Consider the following 7,176-nt stretch of genomic DNA (forward strand, 5'->3'; position numbering starts at 1 on the left):
TTCCCTGCGATCGGGTTTCAAGGCGTTGTGATAATTGTCCGAGCTGCGTTTCCAAACTTTTGAGCAGAGCCAATTGATTTCTCATTAGTATCTCCGTCTAATCTTGTCTGGCTGCAGTTCTTTGATTTAACTATTGTTGTCCTTGAATGAACTGAGTTAACTGATTATCAGCTCCGAGATTGAGGTTAGTTGCTTTTGTAATCTGGGTGGTAGGGGAATTTTCCTCAACCGGAGGACCAGTGAGTGGAAGTGGTTGATCGTAGGTCAATTGAGATTGTTGGGCTGGATAAGGTGGATAGCGATAGCGAAAAGGTTGATTGCTTCGCTGAAATTGATTAACCCTAGGTGGTTGATTGAATCTGGGATTTGGTGGACGAGCTGGGTATTGAACGTAACAGACTGAACCGTCAGGGTTTTCGTACTCAACTTGGTATTCTTCAGTGGGTTGCAGGTTGGTACAATTAACACAAACCTGAGCTTAGTTAACCTGCTGCGGCTGCGTCTTCAATTCACCGAGTTGTTTAGCAAGAGATTCCATCTTATCCGTGAGGGATTTGATGGCCTCCATTTGATTATTAAGTGCAGAGAGTTGGGCAGATGATGAAGTTGTTTCACCACCGTTCCAGTCTTGATGATGCATTGTCATGTTCTCGAGTAATACCCATGCTTCGTCTGCGATTTAGTTCATCAGATTCCCTTGAGCTGCTGCATCGATCGTTGTCCTATGATTTACCGTAAGACCATTATAGAAGGTACAGATTTGGGCTGACCGTTCTAGCTGGTGATTAGGGCATTTCTTCAGTAGGGTTTTGAATCGCTCCCATGCAGTGTAAAGAGATTCATCATAACTTTGTTTAAAGTTAATGATGTCATTCTTCAGTTTGGTTTGTTTAGAAGGAGGGAAATATTTGGTTAGGAATTTAGTAGCCATCTCCGTCTATGACGTGATGGAATCTTTTTCCAGTCCTTCAAACCAAGTTTGAGCATGATGAGTGAGAGAATAGGGGAACAAGTATAGCCGGACTATATCTTATCCTATTCCTGGCTGTTTGTAGGAGTTCGAAAGAGATATGAATTTATCAAGGTGAGAATTAGGATCGTCATTCGGTAATCCATGAAACTGACAGCTATTCTGAATGAGCTGGATGATGTGATGTTTTAACTCGAACGAGTGTCCTTGAATCTCTGGAAATGTGATTGGTCCTCCTCGACCTTCAATCGAGGGTTTGGTGTTTTCTGCTAAAGTAACGCGTAACGCCATTTGATTTCTGATTCGTGCTTCCTTGCATGCTTTAGAGATTATTGCGTCTGGATCAGGTACGAATAATAACGGCCCTGGTCTAGATCGGGTTTGGGTCATACACTGGGTATGCCTTTTTGTTTTTAATTTTTCGCAAATAAACTAGAATTATCTAAAGTAAGCTAAACTAATCTAAGGTAATCTAATTCAATTAACTAACTATCATATGATTGAATATGTTTTTGGTTCTGGCTACTGATTCCCTGGTATTTCGGTAACAGAGCTCCACAAGAACTATTCAACAAACCAACTGGCCAGGCCGACTACGGAGAGGCAGGATCCTTTTGGTCCCAATATAATTGGCGACTGTTCGGAAAATCCAACAACCAAGTCCGTGTATAATTGTCTTTATTAGACACCACTAAATGCTTGTGAATAAGTTTGATAGAGAGCAGTATTGCCTGATACCAGTTCCCCGGCAGCGGCGCTAAAAACTAGTAGTTCTCCGTGATATGGCCGAAACGGGAGGTTTTTATTCGCGCGGTGTCGTCAGGCCGTGGCTCGCCAGGATCAGCCACTCGTGGGAGAGGGTACTGTTTTAAATTTATATTTAGCGGGGCCTAAATCTTACTACTCCTTATAAGTAAGGGAAGTATGACCTAGAGTCGTATTTTTGAGATATCGGTAGAATCGAACCTATATTTAAGCCTAAGATAGTTAGGGAGTAGCGAATATTTATTTTGGGATTTTCTAATTTAATAAGACAGATAAAGTAAATGCGATAAAATTTGTAATTCAGATAAGGTTAAAGTGAGTGCATACTATGACTTCATCAGTTATTCTGCCGAGATTATGGAATGCTGGCTCATGAATAGACAGAGGCCTTGTATTCATTACACTGGTCCTAAACGCCCCTGTCATAAAACATGTCACTGGGTACTGCGTTAGGCTTGAAGATTCTGAATAGACAGCAACGTTCCTTACCCCCGACGCCCGTGCAGTCTGACTACAGGCATACACGTTCAGACGGCTCATCCAATTGAGCGACTCGGTTGGGTGACGTATTAACATTCCAAAATGGTCTAAACTTTCTTAAGCGTAATAGAATACATGGTTTACCATATCCGAGAGACGTGATGTGCTTCAATGCTTTCGTTAATGATTGGTAAAAGATAGTTAGGCCCTTTAAAAAGAGTTCAACCATAAAGAACACCATGGCCAAGTCTAGCTGACTTCCATGAACATGTTCGGTTATCCTAACGGTTCAATCCTTTATGTGTCTAAACAAACAGTTCTTTAATTAACTAAGAATCCCTCAAGCGGGGTGCAATGCTTGACACCGCGTTATGGTGCAGTGTACTGGTCAACACTAACCGGGTTCCATGGCCTTACTTAGCAGAGGTACAGCTTACAACAACCGCTGTGCTTCAGCGTGCACGTACGAAGTTTATATGCTTGGTGACTACGCTAGCATGGTCTAGGACCGACAATTTACTAAGGGTCTAGTCAGATGTTTCACTACGAAAGAGTCCTCAGTCGGAATCCAAAGCTTGATAGACTTACTACAACCGGTGTGCCTCAGTCGATCTTACGTTGTATCCGATAGACTTCTCTTACCAAGGGGTGACACAGATAGTGTACTCTGGATCGGGATTCGCGACTTCCCAATAACAGAGCCTATAACCACGTTCTATTAGTTGGAAAAGCGATTGAGTTTAAAGCATAATCCGAAAGCATTTCAACAGCATACACAAACCATATTATTATTTCGGCATTATAACTGCTTACATCATAGCATACACTAAAGATAACTACTCGCTAATCATGGCAACAATATCATAAAACATTATATAAGATAAAGGATAGAAGTACCAGTAGATTAAACGAGTTCTGAAAACAAAAGTGACAACTTCAAGACTCCAGACCGCTACTAATACAATCTTCAGCGTTCTTCTCCGGGTACTAGGTTTCCCACACGGAGTCGAAGGCCTTGAGAGTATGACTAATATTGTACAAGAGAGAGAAAGAAGTGAATTGAAGTGTGTGTTGGAATGAATGACAAAGACCCTTTAAATAGGCTAAGATTTTGCCAGAAAACGGCTGGCTGGCCGTATGGCAGGCCGTATTTGGCAGGCCATTTGCATGGCAGCCCGTTTCTTGGGGCCGTTTGCTGGGCCGTTTGGCAGGCCGTATGGCAGGCCGTTTTTGGTGCTGGTCAGCCTTGATTCACTGGATCGTAACTTGATTTCTTGTCTTTCACCGTTTTCGCTCTAGAATCTTCGTTTTAGCTCCGATTCTCTTGATTCTTTTTGCACCGCCTTCGTAATTACTTGTTCTTCAATTCTAACCGACGAAGTGGGTATTTTTGCCGATAAAGTTTGAATCTTTGTTGTTTTTGGGCCTTAATACCGGGGTAAAAACGTGACTTTTTAGCCGATATCAATACCGGTAACTTTCATTTTTGTAAATATCGTCGATTCGTATTATATTGACATGTAGTATGAATCTCTAATTATTCGTACGACTACCATATTGTTAAAACCCTAATTTCGCTCTTAACCATTGTTCCGGTAACCGCCCAACATTCATCGGATTCATATCTTAATTCAACTATTAACACCCATCGTTTTCATTAAATTATTTCTATTCAATAATTATTATTCCTAATTGCGTTTCAACATCCATCGATTAATTATTCTGTCTATTTGTTTTCATTATTTTCTAACTAAATATTCATCCGTTTCATGTGATTTATCTTTTTTTTGTACACTAATTTGTCAGTTTTCATCCAATTCATCGTTAGAATATTATAATATGCGCGTTGGTAAATATAAAAAATTGACCCCTGTTTACATCCAATACTGTGTTTGAAGTTGTTTTAATTTGAAATATTGATATTGATATTGATGTGTTTTTAATATTACATTTTTGTTTGTGTGGTTTCCGATTATGATTGCAGTTAGGTTCGACAGCAATTGGGTTGATGACCAAGGAAGGGGTTGTTATTGCTGTTGAAAAGCGTATTACCTCCCCTCTCTTGCTAAATATCTATTTATAGCTTTTCGTTTTTGTGTCGGTATATTGTATACTTAATCTCTTTTTCTTTTATATATAATATATTCATGAATTGAATAACTTGAGGTTAAAGCTGTTTACTACCATCTACCTTTTTTTTCTAGGTTTCTGGTGTTCCAGAGTCTTTAAAAAAATAAGTTACAAGTGTTTTTCTCTTAAGTCTTTGGTCTGATTGTTTATTAGTAATTTGTATGACGTTGCACATGTACAAACAATAATACGCTTTAACCTAAAATGAAAAGTTTATTAGTAGGTTGTATGATGAAAACTTTTTATTTTGACCAATGATGTTGTTTTTTTAATTAAGTTGGTTGCAAAGTTGCAGTTGTAAATGGGGTTGCCAAAATTTGCTCGTCCTAAAAGGTGTCACACAGAGTTAAGTCGTAACCTTTATGTAGCTAATTGTGGTCCAACTGTTGGAATTAGTTTAGAGTCTATTTCATCAGCGTTCAGTTCATATGGAATAGTGAAAGAAGTATATCCTGCTGATGAGAGTGAGAGTTGTTGTCGTGTTATTGTATCCTACCACAATGAAAGTTCTGCACAAGTAGCACTTGAAGCATTATACCAAAAACCATCTTCTGATTTTGGTGGTCGTTCTTTGCATATTCGTTATTCAGTGCAACGACCACTTCGTCAGGTAACACTGATAAGAATACTGTAACAGATGCTCAAACTTTTATAGACATAAGATAATGGTCGATTGTAGCTATGTTTATAATGGATATGCAGATCCTCCTTTTTAGAAAAATGACTTATAGGCAACCGGGTCCAATGCGCTCAGTGTATTTTTTAATGTGTAGGACCTTTTAATATGTCACAAAAAAGATCATCTTATTGAAATAATAAAGTTTGTAATCAAATTAGACACAATAGTTATTTACACATAGATTCAATTATAGTAGAAAAAGACACAACGTGGCGTTATACCACCTTGGAATTTTGGATGCTTATGATATTATAGTGAACTTCAAGGCTATCTTTACTTTTTAACTTAAATGTGACATTTTCTTTTATAGGTCATAGCTACTGATTCACTTCAGGTATCCTTAGAAGCTGAAAATTAAATATTTCAGGAATCTACTTGATCCATGACTTTGTTTCAGTTCAAGAGGAGCAGGTGAGATATATATTCTTTGTTTAATATAAGATACTTCATCTGAGCATTTTTAGCATGTTGTGTGTATAAAGCAAGAATCATATTGTTGTATATCTTTTAAATGTAATAATTTTTATTTTACATGTTCAGCAACTGTTGCTGCAGTCGATATGAGGCCTTGGTATAGTCTTGCGAAGAGAAGGGTTCGACACTACGGATACAAGTTCCGCTATGAAGTAAGTTATTAATTATTAATGGCATAAACCAACTCCATTTTTTTGGATCATTGACAAAACTATGTTGGATGATCTTTATTGCATATTAATTGTCATCTGCCAATCATTCTGTCATCACATACCAAATATAACATGATGCAGTTGCAATTGAAATTTTTTTTTTTTTTAACTAATCATCATTACCTCATATAAAGGAAGTGATTATGCTTGCTAATGAGGGATGCCACGTGTTAATTATTTCAATTTGGGTCACCTTTGCTGCTGCTATTTGGTTATGGGTCAGAATTATTGTTGCTGTTTGATTTTGGGTCCAAATTGGTGCTGCTATAAGTGTTTGGGTTTGGTTTGTATTGTTGATCTTGGTATGGGTTGTACTTGCTGTATTTGCTGTACTATTGGGCTAATTTATCAAGAGCTCATGAATTTGGGTCATTTTTGCCTTTATTATTTGGGTTTAAGTCGGATCAATAAAAGTGATAGGATTGATCTGGAGATTTGTTGCAAGATGGGTGAAGGATACTTTTTAGTAAGGTTAAGGTATATGTTAGTAAAAGCAGAAAGTTATTGATGTGGGTTCATTTTATTAAGGTGATATTTGATATTGCAAGTTGCAATTCAGGTGATTGTTTATATTAGAATATGGGGAAAGTCAAGAATGATACTACCTCCGTCTCATTCCAATAGTCCAGTATTTCATTTTGGGCTGTCCCAAATTAATAGTCCACTTCCATAAATAGAAAGGAAAGAGAATATTTCATTGGTGGATCTGGAGAGAGAAGATATTTTATTGGTGGAGAAATGAAGTTAGTGGAATTTCCTAAAACTGCGTGTTTTTTGTCTGTGGACTATTGGAATGAGACGGAGGTAGTATTTAATTTTGATATCTTTTTTGCAGGTTGTTCAACGAATGAATGAGGTTATGCTATGATCCTACCGGGATAGAGTTGAAAGTCTTACTGATTGTATAGATTACTGATGATTTTTAATTATTACAAAAATAACCCGTTGATCAAGTTTAGATATGGATGTTGAAATTAAAAGGTGTTTGATTAAGAGTCGTCGTGCAACGCACGGGCTCTTAGGAGCTAGTGAACCTAACAAAGTGTACCGAAAACAAATGTTATTTCTTGATTATATTACTATTATAAGGTTTATTAATTATCACCCATCATTTAACTTTTCAATTATTATATGAATCAATCATTTCATAATCACATCTATAATTTTCATTTAACTGTTTATTTTTAACTTAACCCGCGAAGTCGCGGGTCTTTAACTAGTTCTACTATAATTTCTAAGAATATTTTTTCATCAAACCAATCACGTCCTAGGTTTGCTGTAAATATTCCTGATTTGTTGTATATATATATATATATATATATATATATATATATATATATATATATATATATATATATAAATAAATTGTGGCTTTTTCAAAATAAAAAGTATTCAACCCCACCTCTTTTCGATTAGAATACAAAGACGTTTTTTCATGATGCAATTTTGAGTTCAATAATATGGGT

General features: G+C 36.9%; 1 long non-coding RNA gene and 1 other non-coding gene across 2 annotated transcripts; both read left to right on the forward strand.

Annotated features, from left to right (window-relative positions):
- Positions 1 to 776: 776 nt before the first annotated feature.
- On the forward strand, positions 777 to 883 carry LOC139861008 (small nucleolar RNA R71). Its single transcript, XR_011763628.1, has one exon. It is a non-coding gene; the product is annotated as a small nucleolar RNA R71 (small nucleolar RNA).
- A 3,232-nt stretch (positions 884 to 4,115) lies between these two features.
- Positions 4,116 to 6,806, forward strand: LOC139858510 (uncharacterized). The gene is made up of 4 exons (XR_011762982.1): positions 4,116 to 4,955; positions 5,359 to 5,435; positions 5,565 to 5,650; positions 6,546 to 6,806. It is a non-coding gene; the product is annotated as an uncharacterized lncRNA (long non-coding RNA).
- Positions 6,807 to 7,176: the final 370 nt, after the last annotated feature.

Source organism: Rutidosis leptorrhynchoides, chromosome 7, assembly GCF_046630445.1.
Source record: "Rutidosis leptorrhynchoides isolate AG116_Rl617_1_P2 chromosome 7, CSIRO_AGI_Rlap_v1, whole genome shotgun sequence".
Classification (NCBI taxonomy): domain Eukaryota; kingdom Viridiplantae; phylum Streptophyta; class Magnoliopsida; order Asterales; family Asteraceae; genus Rutidosis; species Rutidosis leptorrhynchoides.